The sequence below is a fragment of the Dreissena polymorpha genome, chromosome 8 (assembly GCF_020536995.1).
Source record: "Dreissena polymorpha isolate Duluth1 chromosome 8, UMN_Dpol_1.0, whole genome shotgun sequence".
NCBI lineage: Eukaryota > Metazoa > Mollusca > Bivalvia > Myida > Dreissenidae > Dreissena > Dreissena polymorpha.
In genome coordinates, this window is record NC_068362.1 from 87,169,199 (window position 1) to 87,187,995 (window position 18,797).

Sequence of the window (18,797 nt, forward strand, 5' to 3'; positions counted from 1 at the left end):
AAATTTTTTGGTTGATAATCAGGGGAGGGCATTGGGTAAACATTTAGTAAATTTAACACATAGAGTCGCCTCCCTGAAAGTGAGCCTACATATAAAAGTTTACATTGCAGCTATGGAAGGGAATATCTGCCAGTCCATTCATGTTGCCAAATGACAATTACATATTGCTAAATGACAATTGCATACTGCTAAATGACAATTGCATTTTGCTTTATTATATTTTTTACAAAATAACTGCGTCTTACTTGCGTCTTTATGCTTGTTTCTATCAGTTAGTGAAAAATCGCTTGCATGCTTCTTTTTAATGTTTACTCGATGTATGTTAATCATGTATTCTTGCGAGTAAATGACAAATGCATTATTTCTGTTAAAACGTTCATGTGGCTATCTTCTTGTTGCTGAACTATTATCATGTCAATGTAAGTTCCACTAAGCGAAATGAATACGCACAAGGCAGCAGCTCACATGAAGTAAGCCGAATGCCGAATGCATTAAGACGAATGCATTAGTAATACTGAATTCATACACGACGGAGAACCAGAGTTTTCAGTAGTTTTCGGTAGTTTTCGTAAAAGGTTAATATTTATAACGGTGTTGTATTATATATCTACCAGATGAATTACTCTACCGCGTCGTTTCGAACGTATTTTCCACTGTTCTTATTCAGGTAAAGTTTACTTGTTTATTGTACTGTTTTATTAGGTAAATTGCATACGATTACAAGTAATCCCCATTTCGAAAGTTGAGTTGTTATTTGGCTTGTGATTAAAGTCTATTTGAAGTTAATGGACGTAATATTGTTTTCAATTACTTGTCAAACGTCCCATATAGTATAATTGTAACGAGAGTGGGTTACGATGATCAAAACGTCTAACTGTTGGCATGTTTGAATTTAACTATTAATTTCATACTATTTTCATCGTATATCTTCGTAACACTTTCTTTATCTAATCAAATCGTACCTAGGTTGGTAAAATTGTATCTTATTCAAATTATTCATTTTAATTGTTTTTTTTTACTAGTTTATCCCCAATACGGCATGGAAATTCATATATAGAGCAAATTAAAATGGAAAGCAACGTGAGAAAATAAGTATGCACAGTTACCTCATTAACGAACAAAAATAATTATGTATTTTTGAATTAAATGGTTTCTCTTTTTCATTTCAAATGATTATATTTCTCATACTGTTTAATACTATTATCAATATATGTTGACCATCTTACACCTATTTCTGTATATTGGGTAAGCAATGACTTTGGATAGGTACCAGTTGACCAAAAAACGGGTATAAGTTGACCGAAATGGGTTTGAGTTTACCACAGTACGGGTTGAACAGTTACCTAACAGGTGTCTTCAAACAGACACATTTAATGAAGATTTTTCTTTCATACGCTTAAATGGCAGATCGATCTTGTTTTTCTTTGCATTTAAAATGTGTAGCTCAGTGACTCAGTTGATGTTTACGGTTTATAACTCAGGGGTCCTTGGTTCGATTCCCACATGCGGTGCTGATTTTTTTTTCATAGGAGTTTCCTCTGGCGAGACTGCAGAGCCCTAGCCTAGTACTGGTGAAACCCAGGAAGCATAATTAAGTGAATCTTTGCCTTAATGTAAGTTAAATACACGGGCATAAAGACCATACAAACAAACACATAAAGATGTTAGTACATGTAGGACAATAGTGATTAAGATTTCCCATTAAGATGGTACTCAGATGATCAAAGCAGATAAGATCATATTTCTGTGAAAAACAGTGTAGAAACTTAGATCAGCAAGTGTAATATCTGAATACGTAACAGTTATTATCTCTCGAATCTCTCGAATCTATCATTATTCTACATACTGGTGACTTGTTTTTATAAATAAAAAATAATTCACATGAATACATTTTCAGATATGAGCTAACAGCAAAGAGCAGCTGCTCTTTTAAGGCAGGCAGCAGAATTATTAAATGTCAACACAAGTGACAGGAGTACACAATACCAGCACCTGCATCAGTAACCTCTGTCAGAAGCACTAGTGCTGCAAAGGCAATTTTTGCTCCCGACAGTAAAAGAAGAAGGCATGGACATGCAAATACAGGAACTGTGGCAGTGCCAGCACTAGACTATTATACCCAGGAGTAATAAGGTAGGCATCACTAAAGAGGCCCTGGCCTGTGCTATATATTTTGGAACTACAGTTTATACCACACTTATTCTTTTTTAATGTAAAGATGTCTATTGTTTCATAATATTCATGCATATACATCTTATTTTACTGTGTAAACTTAAAGAAGCCATTTATTATTGAATACTTCCTAATTATTGTTTACAAGACCTTCCTGTACTTTCAATTTGTTCTGGAAACCCTCTACATAATTAATGACGAGGAAAAAATGCTTTTAGCAGTTAACTCTCAAAAGGTTTATGGTTTGAGTTCCATAGTTTAGGATATTTCAAACAATTTCGATTAAAAAAAATAATTCCCAAGTGTACCCGTCCATTGCTGCAATATAGAAAATCAGATTCCACAACACGGCACTTATAAGTACCGTATACAAATAAACATGTGTATCGAGTTGAGTCAGATAGAATTAAAATGTTTTTTTGCCCTTAAATCCAAGGCCAATGACTACAATAAGTTATCAGTAATAGAATTGCATATACTTCATGTTTCTTAATAAGGCCTAAGCTCTTGCATAAGTCAAGCTAAATATTAAATGATGTCAACCTTAAAAAGACAAATGTTTTGCATTCACTTCCCTACAGTAAATGCAGGTCCCTGGTTACAACTAATGACCACCTGTTGAAGGAGCTAGATGAGACCCGGGAAAGACACAATCACAGAGGTGAATCAGATTAACTGGAGCTACAAGCAGCTCAAGAAAAACCTTCAGAGACCAGTCTAAATGCTCTGATAATGATAATAGAGTGTGCTTTGTGTTTTAGTGCTAAGAATTTGGCTGCTCTGTATCCAATATCTGAAGTGGTATTTTATTAAGATTTAGAAAAAAATAAGGATTTATGCATGTGGGTGAAGTGTCGTCCCAGATTAGCTTATGTTGTCCACACATGATTATCTGGGACAACACTTTCGGCCTCGACTGGACTTTAAAAAAATACTTTCTTTAAACGAAAAATCTCATATAACCAGAAAGTGTCTTCCCTGATTAGGTTGTGCGGACCGTACGAGTTAATCTGCGACGACACTTTAGGAACATGCATTAAACCCCGTTTTCCCAGAGCAAGGGTCAATTGTATTTATTTCCTTTCAATATTCACATCCCCTTTTTTTTAGGATCATACAGATTCTAAATGCCTATTTATTTTAAGCTAAATATTCAGTCATAACCAAGAAGTGTCATATGATCTTGGTTAAGACAGGACCCTGAATTCTAGCATTTAATGAGGTTATGTGCTTTTCCGCACTTATTCTATGTCTTTTATAAGTAAAAGGTGAACACTAGCAACAATATAATTTGCTACCAAAAATGTTTTCCATATATTACTTCTTTTACATGAAAGAAGCTAACATGTGTAAACAAAGTTTGGCAAACAAACTGACAGGTAACAATCAGTTTATTTAGTGTGCATCCAGGCATTTACATATGACCAGACAGTACTGCAATCTCACATGTATATGTAGGTTTTTAACTTATATTGCACCAGTTTATAGATTGTTTTGAAAACAAATGTATGATCATGGTAAAGTTACATATGTCTAGTCATAAGCAGTATGTGTGGGATACATTAGCAACAGGACCGGAGGGATCATTTTGTTTTCAGATGATGTTTATGTAATGTGTGTTTCATCCTAATATTTATTTAACCAATATGCCATGTAATACATATATTTTCTAATAAAATTGTAAAAAAAAGGTTATTCAGTATTTAGATTATTTTGACACGCTATTTCATGATGGATGGCTTCGTCGAAAGTCATTACAAGACACACAACAACAACATAATTGAGCCTCGGTCTGGGAAAATGGGTCTTAATGCATGTGTGTCAAGTGTTAATCAGGGCAAATCAGTGATGAAATTTTCGCTAAATGGAATTTTTCGATAAAAAAGTCTCTGTCGGAAAGTGTTGGCCCTGATAAGCCTGTGCTGACGGTACAGGCTAATCTGAGAAAACATTTTGAGCGCATGCATTGGGTCCAATTTTCCCAGAGCCAGACTCAAATGTTAAAGCAATGCCCGTTAAATTAAGAAACATATCCAATGACAAAATAGTGGTTTGCTATTTATTGGAAATCTCATAATTGTTCAAATAAAAAAGATGTATTCATTATTTACAACAAGATGCATTTATCTTTCAAAAACAACAACAACAACAACACAATTGGCATTTCATGTAAAAGCTATTCACACTAATTGATAAATTAAACTGGTATTTATGATAAACAATACCATACTAAAGAAGCACAGACAGTTCTCACTATTCCATTCATAGCAATTCATATTGAATTCAACAACAACTAGAAATGGCGCGGCAGAGGCCGACGCGTATCCCCACGCCGCATGTTTGACCCAGGGGGCACCCCAGCGTTGGTAATGGGGGACCATGCATAGTTGAGATTGACCGTATTGTCATGAGAGATATTCAGTATCAACTGGAAGTGAATCGGTGTAGAAATTAAGAAGTTAATGTCTTCGTTTGAACATGACATATCTTTTTTATTGAATAAATCGATTCCTCTTAGAATGGCCTTTAAGAAAAGGTATGGTTATGGGGGTCTCTATGTGCAAAATGTTGCATTTATTTTCGCTTAAAGTTGTTGCTTTTAGATTGATTTATAAAAGGAAACTATTTAGTATATTATGACCTACAAGCAAAACAATAGGCATTATGTAGACGGGTAGGTGTTTAACCCTATCACCGCTTTTTTACGGAGGATTCCAGAGAGTCGATGTATCACGGTTGATACCGGAGATTTAGATTTTGATGTTTAGAGTGATCTCCCGGCAATAGTAATTTACGCTGCAATTTGCGCAATCTCTTGCACGACGGTTACATTACATTCACCTCTGTGTTGGGCTCAGAACGGACTATTGTTATGAAAGCGTCTCATTCATGTCATGATCATACCAAGCGTTCATCATTGAGGTTACAGTATACTAAACAATCTCTTGCACGACGGTTACATTGCATTCACTGCATTAAAGAAAACCATCTCATACCATGATATCTTATATCAGTCTTAATTCATTTTTATAAAATTGATATGGTTTTTTGTTGTTAAGAAACCAACATACATACACACGTCGAAGCAATTCCTAACGTCACTCAATAAACATTATGTTCAATTATTTACATATGTTAAGTGCGTGGAATGATTCCATCTGCGTAAATGGGCAATACAATAGTTCCAAAGGGTTGCATTAAAACTCGCAAGTATTTGCACAATTTATCGTACATTTAAAAGTCATATTTCTTAATTTAATGCATGCGATCTTAAATATCATATCAAATATTCATTGAATGCGTTTGTTCGGTTTTAGCTATTTTATAGACAAAATGGCGTGCTGAGCCTTTCGCAGAGTTGTATGTTAGAGCAAGGAATTACAACTCTGCGTGGAGATTGCAATTTGCGCTGGAATTAGGATTTTTATTACTGGTTCCCATTTTCGCATTGTGAACTATTTATAATGGCGGTGTATGCAAAACCGAAGACTAATTCTAAATCAGAGACGCACTAGCAATCGACTTAAAAAGATATATATGTCAACAAATATATTAAAATGGGAACGAGTACTAAAAAACCTAATTCCAGCGCAAATTGCAGCGTAAATTACTATTGCCGGGAGATCACTCTAAACATAAAAATCAAAATCTCCCGTATCAACCGTGATACATCGACTCTCTGGAATCCTCCGTAAAAAAGCGGTGATAGGGTTAAACACTTACCCGTCTACATAATGCCTATTGTTTTGCTTGGAGGTCATCATATACTAAATAGTTTCCCTTTATAATTCAATGTAACAGCAACAACTTTAAGCGAAAATAAATGCAGCATTTTGCACTTAGAGACCCCCATAACCATACCTTTTCTTAAAGGCCATTCTAAGAGGAATCGATTTATGCAATAAAAAAGATATGTCATGTTCAAACGAAGACATTAACTTCTTAATTTCTACACCGATTCACTTCCAGTTGATACTGAATATCTCTCATGACAATACGGTCAATCTCAACTATGCATGGCCCCCCATTACCAACGCTGGGGTGCCCCCTGGGTCAAACATGCGGCGTGGGGATACGCGTCGGCCTCTGCCGCGCCATTTCTAGTTGTTGTTGAATTCAATATGAATTGCTATGAATGGAATAATGAGAACTGTCTGTGCTTCTTTAGTATGGTATTGTTTATCATAAATACCAGTTTAATTTATCATCTAGTGTGAATAGCTTTTACATCAAATGCCAATTGTGTTGTTGTTGTTGTTTTTGAAAGATAATTGCATCTTGTTGTAAATAATGAATAAATTTTTTTATTTGAACAATTATAAGACTTTGAATGAAAAGCAAACCACTATTTAGTCATTGGATATATATCTTAATTTAACGGGTATTGCGTTAACATTTGAGTCTGGCGCTGGGAAAATTGGACCCAATGCATGCGCTCAAAATGTTTTCTCAGATTAGCCTGTACCGTCAGCACAGGCTTATCAGGGACAGCACTTTCCGGCAGAGACTTTTATTATCGAAAAATTCCATTTAGCGAAAATTTCATCACTGATTTGCCCTGATTAACACTTGACAAACATGCATTAAGACCCATTTTCCCAGACCGAGGCTCAATTATGTTGTTGTTGTGTGTCTTGTAATGACTGTGGATGAAGTCATCCATCATGAAATAACGTGTCAAAATAATCTAAATACTGAATAACCTTTTTTACAATTTTATTAGAAAATATATGTATTACATGGCATACTGGTTAAATAAATATTAGGATGAAACACACATTACATAAACATCATCTGAAAACAAAATGATCCCTCCAGTCCTGTTGCTAATGTATCCCACACATACTGCTTATGACTAGACATATGTAACTTTGCCATTTTCATACATTTGTTTTCAAAACAATCTATAAACTGGTGCAATATAAGTTAAAAATCTACATATCCATGTGAGATTGCAGTACTGTCTGGTTATATGTAAATGCCTGGATTCACAATAAATCAACTGATTGTTACTTGTCAGTTTGTTTGCCAAACTCTTTTACACATGTGTACTTCTTTTATGTAAAAGAAGTAATATATGGAAAACATTTTTGGTAGCAAATTATATTGTTGCTAGTGTTCACCTTTTACTTATAAAAGACATAGAATAAGTGCGGAAACGCACATGACCTCATTAAATGCTAGAATTCAGGGTCCTGTCTTAACAAAGATCTTATAACACTTTTTGGTTATGACTGAATAAATAGGCATTTAGAATCTGTATGATCCTAAAAGAAAGGGGATGTGAATATTAAAAGGAAATAAATACAATTGACCTATACTCTGGGAAAATGGGGTTTAATGCATGTTCCTAAAGTGCCGTCACAGATTAACTTGTACGGTCCGCACAGGCTAATCAGGGAAGACACTTTCTGGTTTTATGAGATTTTTCGTTTAAAGAAAGTATTTAAAAAAATCCAGTCTAGGCCGAAAGTGTTGTCCCAGATAATAATGTGTGGACAACATAAGCTAATCTGGGACGACACTTCACCCACATGCATAAATCTTTATTTTTTTCTAAATCTTAATAAAATACCACTTCAGATATTGAATACAGAGCAGCCAAATTCTTAGCACTAAAACACAAAGCATATTCTATTATCATTATCAGAACATTTAGACTGGTCTCTGAAGGTTTTTCTTGAGCTGCTTGTAGCTCCAGTTAATCTGATTCACCTCTGTGCTGGTGTCTCTCCCGGGTCTCATCTAGCTCCTTCAACAGGTGGTCATTAGTTGTAACCAGGGACCTGCATTTACTGTAGGGAAGTGAATGCAAAACATTTGTCTTGTTAAGGTTGAAATCATTTAATATTTAGCTTGACTTAGGCAAGAGCGTAGGCCTTATTAAGAAACATGAAGTACCTGGTATATGCAATACTATAACTGATAACTTATTATAGTTATTGGCCTTGGATTTAAGGGCAAAACACGTTTTAATTCTATAACTGATACCATCAGAGTTACCGGTATAACCTTTGCAGTTTGAATCTGACTCAACTCGATACACATGTTTATTTGTATACGGTACTTATAAGTGTCGTGTTTTGGAATCTGATTTTCTATATTGCAGCAATGGACGGGTACACTTGGGAATTAATTTTTTTAATTCGAAATTGTTTGAAATATCCAAAACTATGGAACTCAAACCATAAACCTTTTGAGAGTTATATGCTAAAAGCATTTTTTCCTCATCATTAATTATGTAAGGGGTTTCCAGAACAAATTGAAAGTACAGGAAGGTCTTGTAAACAATAATTGGAAGTATTCAATAAGAAATGGCTTCTTACGTTTACACAGTAAAATAAGATGTATATGCATGAGTATTATGAAACAATAATCACATTAAAAAAGAATTAGTGTGGTATAAACTGTAGTTCCAAAATATCTAGCACAGGCCAGGGCCTCTTTAGTGATGCCTACCTTATTACTCCTGGGTATAATAGTCTAGTGCTGGCACTGCCACAGTTCCTGTATTTGCATGTCCATGCCTCCTTCTTTTACTGTCGGGAGCAAAAATTGTCTTTGCAGCACTAGTGCTTCTGACAGAGGTTATTGATGCAGGTGCTGGTATTGTGTACTCCTGTCACTTGTGTTGACATTCAACAATTCTGCTGCCTGCCTTAAAAGAGCAGCTGTTCTTTGCTGTTAGCTCATATCTGAAAATGTATTCATGTGAATTATTTTTTATTTATAAAAACAAGTCACCAGTATGTAGAATAATGATGGATTCGAGAGATTCGAGAGATAATAACTGTTACGTAGTCAGATATTACACTTGCTGATCTAAGTTTCTACACTTTTTACACAGAAATATGATCTTATCTGCTTTGATCATCTGTGTACCATCTTTATGGGAACTCTTCACTATTGTCCTATATGTACTAACATCTTTATGTGTTTGTTTGTATGGTGTTTATGTCCGTGTATTTAACTAACATTAAGGCAAAGATTCACTTAATTATGCTTCCTGGGTTTCACCAGTACTAGGCTAGGGCTCTGCAGTCTCGCCAGAGGAAACTCCTTTGGAAAAAAATCAGCACCGCATGTGAGAATCGAACCCAGGACCCCTGAGTTACAAACCGTAAACATTAACTGAGTCACTGAGCTACACATTTTAGATGCAAAGAAAAACAAGATCGATCTGCCATTTAAGCGTATAAAAGAAAAATCTTCATTAAATGTGTCTGTTTGAAGACACCTGTTAGGTAACTGTTCAACCCGTACTGTGGTCAACTCAAACCCATTTTGGTCAACTTATACCCGTTTTTTGGTCAACTGGTACCTATCCAAAGTCATCGCTTACCCAATATACAGAAATGTGTGTAAGATGGTCAACATATATTGATAATAGTATAAAACAGTATGAGAAATATAATCATTTGAAATGAAAAAGAGAAACCATTTTATTCAAAAATACATAATTATTTTTGTTCGTTAATGAGGTAACTGGGCATACTTATTTTCTCACGTTGCTTTCCATTTGAATTAGATTTATATATGAATTTCCATGCCGTATTGGGGATAAACTAGTAAAAAAACAATTAAAATGAATAATTTGAATAAGATACAATTTTACCAACCTAGGTACGATTTGATTAGATAAAGACAGTGTTACGAAGATATGCGATGAAAATAGTATGACATTAATAGTTAAATTCAAACATGCCAACAGTTAGACGTTTTGATCATCGTAACCCACCTTCGTTACAATGATACTATATGGGACGTTTGACAAGTAATTAAAAACACTATTACGTCCATTAACTTCAAATAGACCTTAATCACAAACCAAATGACAACTCAACTTTCGAAATGGGGATTACTTGTAATCGTATGCAATTTACCTAATAAATCAGAACACTAAACAAGTAAACTTTACCTGAATAAGAACAGTGGAAAATACGTTCAAAACGACGCGGTAGAGTAATTCATCTGGTAGATATATAATACAACACCGTTATAAATATTAACCTTTTACGAAAACTACCGAAAACTACTGAAAACTCTGGTTCTCCGTTGCGTATGAATTCAGTATTACTAAGTCATTCGTCTTAATGCATTCGGCATTCGGCTTACTTCATGTGAGCTGCTGCCTTGTGCGTATTCATTTCGCTTAGTGGAACTTACAATCAATATGCCATTTTCTAGCATTACTAAGTATTGAAATGATAATAGTTCAGCAACAAGAAGATAGCCACATGAACGTTTTTACAGAAATAATGCATTTGTCATTTACTCGCAAGAATACATGATTAAAAAAAACATACATCGAGTAAACATTAAAAAGAAGTATGCAAGCAATATTTCACTAACTGATAAAAACAAGCATAAAGACGCAAGTAAGACGCAGTTATTTTGTAACAAATAAAATAAAGCAAAATGCAATTGTCATTTAGCAGTATGCAGTTGTCATTTAGCAATATGTAATTGTCATTTGGCAACATGAATGGACTGGCGGATATTCCCTTCCATAGTTGCAATGTAACCTTTTATATGTAGGCTCACTTTCAGGGAGGCGACTCTATGTGTTAAATTTACTAAATGTTTACCCAATGCCCTCGCCTGATTATCCACCAAAAATTTAAATTTAGAAAGGGAAGCCTTTATCAAACTGCTAGGCTCTGAGAGAGTAAGACCCCTAAAAGAGTCCAAAGCTGGTCTCCTCTTCAAAATTAGGGACGACGCGCTCAACCAAGCTAAACATTTCTCCTTTGATAGATTTGATTTCAAGCTAATTGCTCAAACTAAACTTGCAAGGGGTGTCATCCAAGTTCCCAAAAACGCGGATATAGACAAGTTAAAAAACGATCTAAAAAACAAATCCAACGTAGAAGCAGTCCATAGTGGTCTTAAAAACAATGTCATTACGGTCACATTCAAGACGGAAAACGCCCCAACAAATATACTAGGCCACAATGTTAAGCCCGCGCTCCTAGCAACTCTTCGATGCTTTAAATGCCAGATGTTCGGCCATGCGTCCAATGTTTGTAACAATAACGCGAAGTGCCCTCATTGCGCGGGGAATCATTCGCACGCGTCGTGCACTACCAGGCACGCTAGGAAATGCGCAAACTGTGGCGGCGGGCAAAGCGCGGCGTATAAGGGGTTCCGATCTATCCCAAATACCAATCTACTATCAACAGCAAAAACTTAAAGGTTACCAATCAATACATCAATAACCTTCAAGCTATAAATAAGCGACCCAATCTTGCCCAAATAGCTAAACAGTTAGTTGGTAAATCTGAAACAGAAATTTTGTCCATACTTAAAAACAAATTCCCCGAAAATGAGGCGCAATATAATATTGAGCATACCACTCCTACTCCGCCCGAACAACCGGCATCAACATCAACCACAAATAATGTAGCAACAAAAAAATGTTGAACATACATTCCGCCAACAGCAACAACAACAGCATAAGCTACCCTCCAGCTCACAAACTTCAGATCACCCTGAAAAAATGCTCAACCCTATACCGTCACCGCAACAAATAAGGCAACAACAACAACCTAGGCAACCACGCCATCATCAGCAACGACACAGGATATCCGACCACCCCGCGTATTCTCCCTTCAATATACATAGAAACCGGCTATGCATGGCCCGTAACAGCTCGACCCCAATCATGCGCCATAGCCTCCACAAAGGACACGCGATTGCACCGCCGTTTCCGGTCTTCTTTCGCCACGCGTACGGAATATATTAAGTTAATTCAGTAGCCTTAAGCCCGTACGTGAGGTCAATTTAACACACCAAACCCCCAATGTCTGCGACAGTTCATACTCATAATATAAACAGGCTTACAATTATGTCGTGGAACGCCCGAGGGGTTACTCATAAGTCAAATGCAAAAATGTACGAGCTTCAAAATTATGTTAATAACAACGAAGTGCATGAAGTATGTCTCCAGGAAACGAACTACAAAAGTAATCACAGACAAGTTCATTTAAAAGGATATCAAGAACCTGTGAGAGGTGAACAAAGAGAAAAACTTATAGGCACTGGGGTAGCAATATATGTAAAATCGGGCATTTCCTTTACTAAAATAAACATTGATCAGGATTGCCCCATTGAATCGTGTGCCCTCACACTGTACTTGACTAAGCACCAATCATTCCGCATTCAATGCGTATATGCTCAAACTAAAGATAATACTTGTGAAAACTATGCAAAAATTTTCCATTCAGTTGACCATAGAAAGAATTATATTATTGTTGGCGATTTCAATATAAAACACCCCTGCTGGAACCCTGAGGGTGATCCACGACGCGACGATAACTCTGAAAATCTCTTAAAATTAATTAACAATAACAGCATAAACTTCCTTAACGACGGTCAAATAACGAGATTGTCTGATCGCGAAGATAAACCTGACAGCGCGATCGATCTAGCCCTTACCTCAGCCCATCTTCAAGCTATAAGCGATTTCAATGTCATTGACGACTCGTTTGGAAGTGATCACCTTCCAATCATAATAAACATTAAGACAAGAATAGAGAATACCCTTCCGTCCACACAACACAAATGGAAATTACACAAAGCCACACCTGAACAATGGAACAACTTTAAAACTCAGTGTAATAATGAGTTCCTTCCTAATGTAGATAATACTCACACCAACTCTTACTTTTAATCCTATATAACAAAACTTAAAACTGCGCTTGATAACTCAATCCCTGTAAGCAAAATAATAAGCCTAAAGACTCTCCAGCTTCATATCGGCCGATCTCTTTAACCTCTACGTTCACCAAACTAATGCAGAAAATGATAAAACCGAGACTCTGCGCGTATCTAGAAAAACATAACAAAATCTCAGTCCAATCGGGCTGTTGATCTAACCACTCTTGCGAAGATCATTTAGTACGCCTTGAAGCTGATATTAAAAGAGCCCAAAATCTCGGTCAAACCGTAGCAGCCGTATTTTTAGACCTCACAGCCGCATTCGATAAACTATGGAACGAAAACGCCATTAAAACACTTAATACGTTAGGAATAGAGGGTAAAATGCTCAACTGGCTTGCAGCTTTTCTTACAAAGCGTAAAATAAAAGTGAGACTGCATGACGCGACATCAGAATCAGTTGAGACTATAAACGGCTGTCCCCAAGGTAGTGTCCTATCTCCGATATTATTTTCCGTGACTATGAACACCATAGACAGAGAAATTAATGCACATAATTCACAAAATAACACTGATCTAATCAATTTATCACTTTTTGAAGACGATAGTGCAATATGGACCACATCAAAATCGCCGAATCTAGCAATTACTAAAATCCAAAAAGCCCTAACTGCAATAGGAAAATGGAGCGCATCGTATGGCTTCCAAATAAATCCCACAAAAACCCAAGCAATCTTATTCCCTGTCAGTGCACAAAAAGTAGCGGCCAATGCACGTAAAGCAACTCGATCTAAGAAAAACCCCGACTCCCCACAACTTACTCTATGTGGTGCTCTCTTCCGCTTCTTGACAACATTACTTTTTTGGGTATGACATTTGACAAATATTTAACATGGAAAGACCACATCCTTAAACTAGGTGTACGCTGCCAAAAGGACCTCAACTTTCTAAAATGCATCCAAAGAAACAACTGGGGTACGGATAAAAAAGCCCTTATGCGTATCTACAAAGCCACTATCTGGCTCTGGGCAAAAATAAACTACGGAAGCATTGCGTACAATTCAGCCAGTGAAACATTACTAAATAAATTACAAGTAATCCAAAATACGGCACTTAAAATTATAACTGGTACACGTAAATCTACAAGCACCGTTCTGCTGCACGTTGAATGTGGAATGATAGAACTGGGTCAACAAAGGCAAATTAACCAACTAAAATACCGCGCGCGCACGCTATCTATGGGACCACACCTCCCAATTAATCTTAGTGTTACTGAAGACCTGGCCTACCAAAAAAGGAAAAAGAAGAGTGGTCTCCCGTACGCGCAAAACGTGATCGAGCTAGGCAAATATTATGAGACTATTGACATTAAAACGCAGGAACCTACATACTTTAGCTTAAGAAATCTATCAAAACCAAATATTGACTTACATCTAACAACATTAATTAAAAAATCCGACAACGACCCAAACAGTGGCTCTATAGCTCAAAACTATGTAACAGATAAATATGGGGATTACACACAGATTTTCACTGACGGTAGCAAAAATGAGGAACTTGAAATAGCAGGCGCGGCTTTTGTAGTGTATCAACCCAAAAATGTCATTATACATCATTGCAAGGTAAAATACAATAAAGAACTGTCTATATTTGCTTGCGAACTAGCTATAATCAACAGCGCCATAAAGTGGCTTAACGAACTTGAAACTCACGAACGCTCAAACTACGCGATATTAACCGATTCTCTCAGCGCCTTACAAGCACTTAATGCAGGATCATCGAAAACGCGTCCCGACCTAATATGTACAACATTAAAGAGAATCACAAAACTAGCAAACAACAATATCACTCTCCAATTCGTATGGTTCCCGAGCCACGTAGGCATTCCAGGTAACGAACACGCTGACCAACTTGCCAGAATAGGTTCCCATGAAGGTCTACCCTCTAATTTAAAGCCTAGCGCGCGAACTAATTGCAATCATTAACCAAAAAGCGTATAATGAACAGGATCACAAATGGTCAATGTACTGCGCCAATCATAATTTACCGCTATTAACCAACCCTAGCCATAAGATTAACATCTATAGTCCCATTAAAAGGGAGGACAGGGCTTACTCGCGCATGCGCCTAAGGGTGACTAGATTGCACGGCGACTATTACAAAACTGTCCTCTGCCCCCAGTGCAACATTCATAACACGTTTGAACATCTTTTCTTTATATGCCCTAAACACGCTGAACAGAGACTAGAACTAAGTGCAGGGGTAATAGCGGCCTACAAAAACCCACTTATAATTAATCGCGACTCACTGTTGAATCCTCTAAGCGGAATCGCTCCTGTTGTGCGACTGCACGTGTTCAAATTTTTGCGCGACACGGGCTACTTAGATAAAATATAATATTCCGTTGGACTATTAGCGGTAGATAGAAATAACAACACATATCGTCAGTTATATATTGCTTAATTTATTCAAATTAATAATAGCAATCTTTTGTACTAATGACGGGCGGTTCTCGGACGATGGTCACTTCGGTGTGCACCATATGGCCACTCGTATGGGCCCGGCCCGGACTGAACCTAACCATATTATCCCGGCCCATAGGAAAATTAAAATCAATAAATAAATAAATAAATAAAAACTCATATCAATAATGGCAACTTAATGTACTAATGACGGGCGGGTCTCGGACGATGGTCACTTCGGTGTTGTCCATATGGCCACTAGTCTGGGCCCGGCTTGAACTATACCTCACCATATTATCCCGGCCCTATAAGTGTAAGTTACCTGTATAAAATAGTTATGCGGGCCACGGGCTTAATTCTGAGGAAAAATAGTATACTAATATTAATTAATTTGGTTCTAAAACTGTACCGTAAACAATTCATATTATATGTAATTTTAAAGATTCCAATTAATAATGGCTATCTTATGTACTTATGACAAGAGGAAAATTGCATCAATAAATAAATAGATATAGAAACACTGCATGTAATGTGCACGCCGAGAACCTATATTTGTATTTGGGGTCCAAATTGACTTTGGATTGGTAGTACATTACAGTGCAGTGTCCAATAACACCTTGGTGACGTCAATACATAAAAAGTAAATAAACAATACTATACACAAGGCAAAGATGAGGGAGCTGTCTATAACGAACGTTCGCGGTTTCCTCGTCGGCGCCTTAAGCTTAACGGAATATCAAAAACCGCGTGCCCGTGCCACTTGTTCTCCAATGACTTACTAAATAAAACTCAAACTATCTGGACACACCTCAACTAACTACAACCCCGGTAAATAGGTAATCAAGATAAATATATATGTAGGAAATTAGAGACAAAACAGTCATAGACTAATATAACCTGTATATTGTCTCATTATAACCCAGATCAACAATATCAAATGTCTGGAATAGATTTTTTTGTGAGAATTACGATATCACACTGTGATTATCAGGCTACAGTATAGCTCTCACATAATTGAAACCAGACATCTACATATAAGCTGGAGTAGATTCAATTTACAATTAAACATTATAAATAGCAATGTATGGTTCATATACTGAATACCACTACCAAATGACTGGAATAGATTTTTGTGAGAATTACGATATCACATTGTGATCATCAGACTACCGTATAGCCCTCACAAAATCGAAACCAGTTATATACATATTAGCTGAAATAAATTCAAATCAGAATTAAGAATCTCAGTACAACATCAACAACACACAATGCTAAAACGCCGGAAGGGAACGTTTTCCCCAACAAGCAGGTCACTCAGCCTTTTTACGACGGGAGGGTACGTTCCCCTTAACACATGCCACTCGGTCTTTTTCGACCACTATGGATAAGCTCTAATCCTTCTTTTACAACCAAATAGCGCTCTAGGTAACAAAACCCAGGGTTCCGCGAGACCCTCGTTTTCCTTCTCTTAAGCTGTAATCAGCAACGACGACGAAGGTAGGGGAAAAGCACACAGACAACATACTTCCACGCAGGATCGGAAGACGCAGTAAGTGCGCACGTGGGCAAATTTACCCACAGTGCAACCCCTATAGGTGTAAATATTGTTGTAATTAAATGTGAGTATTAAACTTGTTTTTCCCATATGTACAAGACTTAAACATATTGAGTAGAGCGTGTCGGCTGGGCTAGAGGGCGCGCCTGGAGAGATATCTCTCGTCCGTGCACTCTGGCTCCGTTGACATGACATACCCAACATGACAAAAATAAAAATAAAAAATAAATAAGAGAATGGTGACGGTATTTGTTGTTGTTGTTTCCCCTACTGTACCGTAGGTGAAGTTTTCTTGTAGTGTAGTGTAAGTATTTTCCTTGCATGCCTGTGCCTTGTTACGTTTGACGTTGAATTGTTACCTTTGTATTGCTAACCTGCACGTAGTACCATTGTCACTATGAGGGTCAGATCGAATTAGAGGTATGATCAGCATTAACATCCCAGATCTATTCCCTCCTGACCAAAAGGCACTAATACATATAATTACCATCTGTAATCATAAGCAATATGAACAGGAATAAGAACGTGCGCTCTCTCTCTCTCTCTCAAAAACAAACCAATATAAAGGCGCGTGAAAAAGACGAACAGACAGACAGACAGACAGACAGACGGACGGACGGACGGTCGGACGGACGGACGGACGGGCGGACAGACAGACAGACAGACAGACAGACAGACAGACAGACAGACAGACAGACAGACAGACAGACAGACAGACAGACAGACAGACAGACAGACAGACAGACAGACAGGACAGACAGGACAGACAGACAGACAGGCAGGCAGGCAGGCAGGCAGGCAGGCAGGCAGGCAGGCAGGCAGGCAGGCAGGCAGGCAGGCAGGCAGGCAGGCAGGCAGACAGACAGACAGACAGACAGACAGACAGACAAGTTTATTAAACCGTATGTGTGGTTCAGCAATCGTACCTAATTAATTTTCCATATTCACAAAAGATGGGACGAATTTTGAATTGAAGCTGCTGTAAAAAGATGAATTTCCAGCTAATTATTTGTTATTGATCAATTAATAATTTTGGTTAATCTTTTATCAAATATGGGTGTGTGTGGCGGGGGATTTATCAAATATGTGTGTGTGTGGCGTTTTTTTTAAATCAAATATCGGGGGGGGGGGGGGGGGTGTAGCGGGGGCGGGGTACCAAGAGATAAATCCACATGTATGGAGTGGTGACCACAAACCAAACGCGCATGTCTCCCGGATCGCCCTATGTAAGAAGTGCGTGTACCAAACACTGTGTGCCAATGAGACTTTAATGTGTCTAGATGCTTTTTTTTTATGGATTATGTAGTGGTTTGCCTTTTATCGAAATGGTTTTTGCATTATTCCTATTATCTCTAGATTAGCATTATCCTTATTGGCATTAATGTTTATTCCTTATAGTTTGTGTGTGGTTTTTGTGTTCTCCGCCCCAAGAGGTGTTAGTGGGGGTTTGAGCGGGATATAGAGGGCGCCCCGATTCCAGAGGCGCCCCTGGTTCTTTTAAGTGCCCGGTGTACAGCACCGATACACTGAACCCCCGTTTAACGTCCCTCGCGGAGGACTGGTTAGTACATAAACATAGATTAGTACAGATATTACTCTACTGCCCTGTGTCTTGGTGTAAATTCACATGGGCTCTCTCTGTTGTGCTATTGTATATTGTCAGGTGTTTTAATGGTGTTGCAAGGGTAAGACTAGTTTTTAAAGGTAATTTAGTTTAATATAGTAGTAAAGGGGCTGCGTTTGTGTTGTTGGACCGAGATTACTGGTTGTTGGGGGAACAGGGAGGACAATTTCTGGTTCTACACTTTCTTTCTTGGGGAGACAATTTTCACGCGCCTTTATATTGGTTTGTTTTTGAGAGAGAGAGAGAGAGCGCACGTTCTTATTCCTGTTCATATTGCTTATGGTTACAGATGGTAATTATATGTATTAGTGCCTTTTGGTCAGGA

The 18,797-nt window shown here is 37.4% G+C and overlaps 3 long non-coding RNA genes across 3 annotated transcripts in view; 2 read left to right on the forward strand and 1 right to left on the reverse strand.

Moving 5' to 3' along the window:
* LOC127841241 (uncharacterized) overlaps window positions 1–18,797 on the forward strand; it is a 41,381-nt gene that overhangs the window by 14,907 nt on the left and 7,677 nt on the right. The gene's annotated exons all lie outside the window — the stretch shown is intronic.
* Window positions 491–2,118, forward strand: LOC127841240 (uncharacterized). The gene is made up of 3 exons (XR_008030807.1): window positions 491–667; window positions 1,530–1,613; window positions 1,898–2,118. It is a non-coding gene; the product is annotated as an uncharacterized LOC127841240 (long non-coding RNA).
* LOC127841242 (uncharacterized) lies at window positions 7,347–9,498 on the reverse strand. The gene is made up of 3 exons (XR_008030810.1): window positions 9,148–9,498; window positions 8,632–8,867; window positions 7,347–7,967 (listed from the first exon to the last, which is right to left on the reverse strand). It is a non-coding gene; the product is annotated as an uncharacterized LOC127841242 (long non-coding RNA).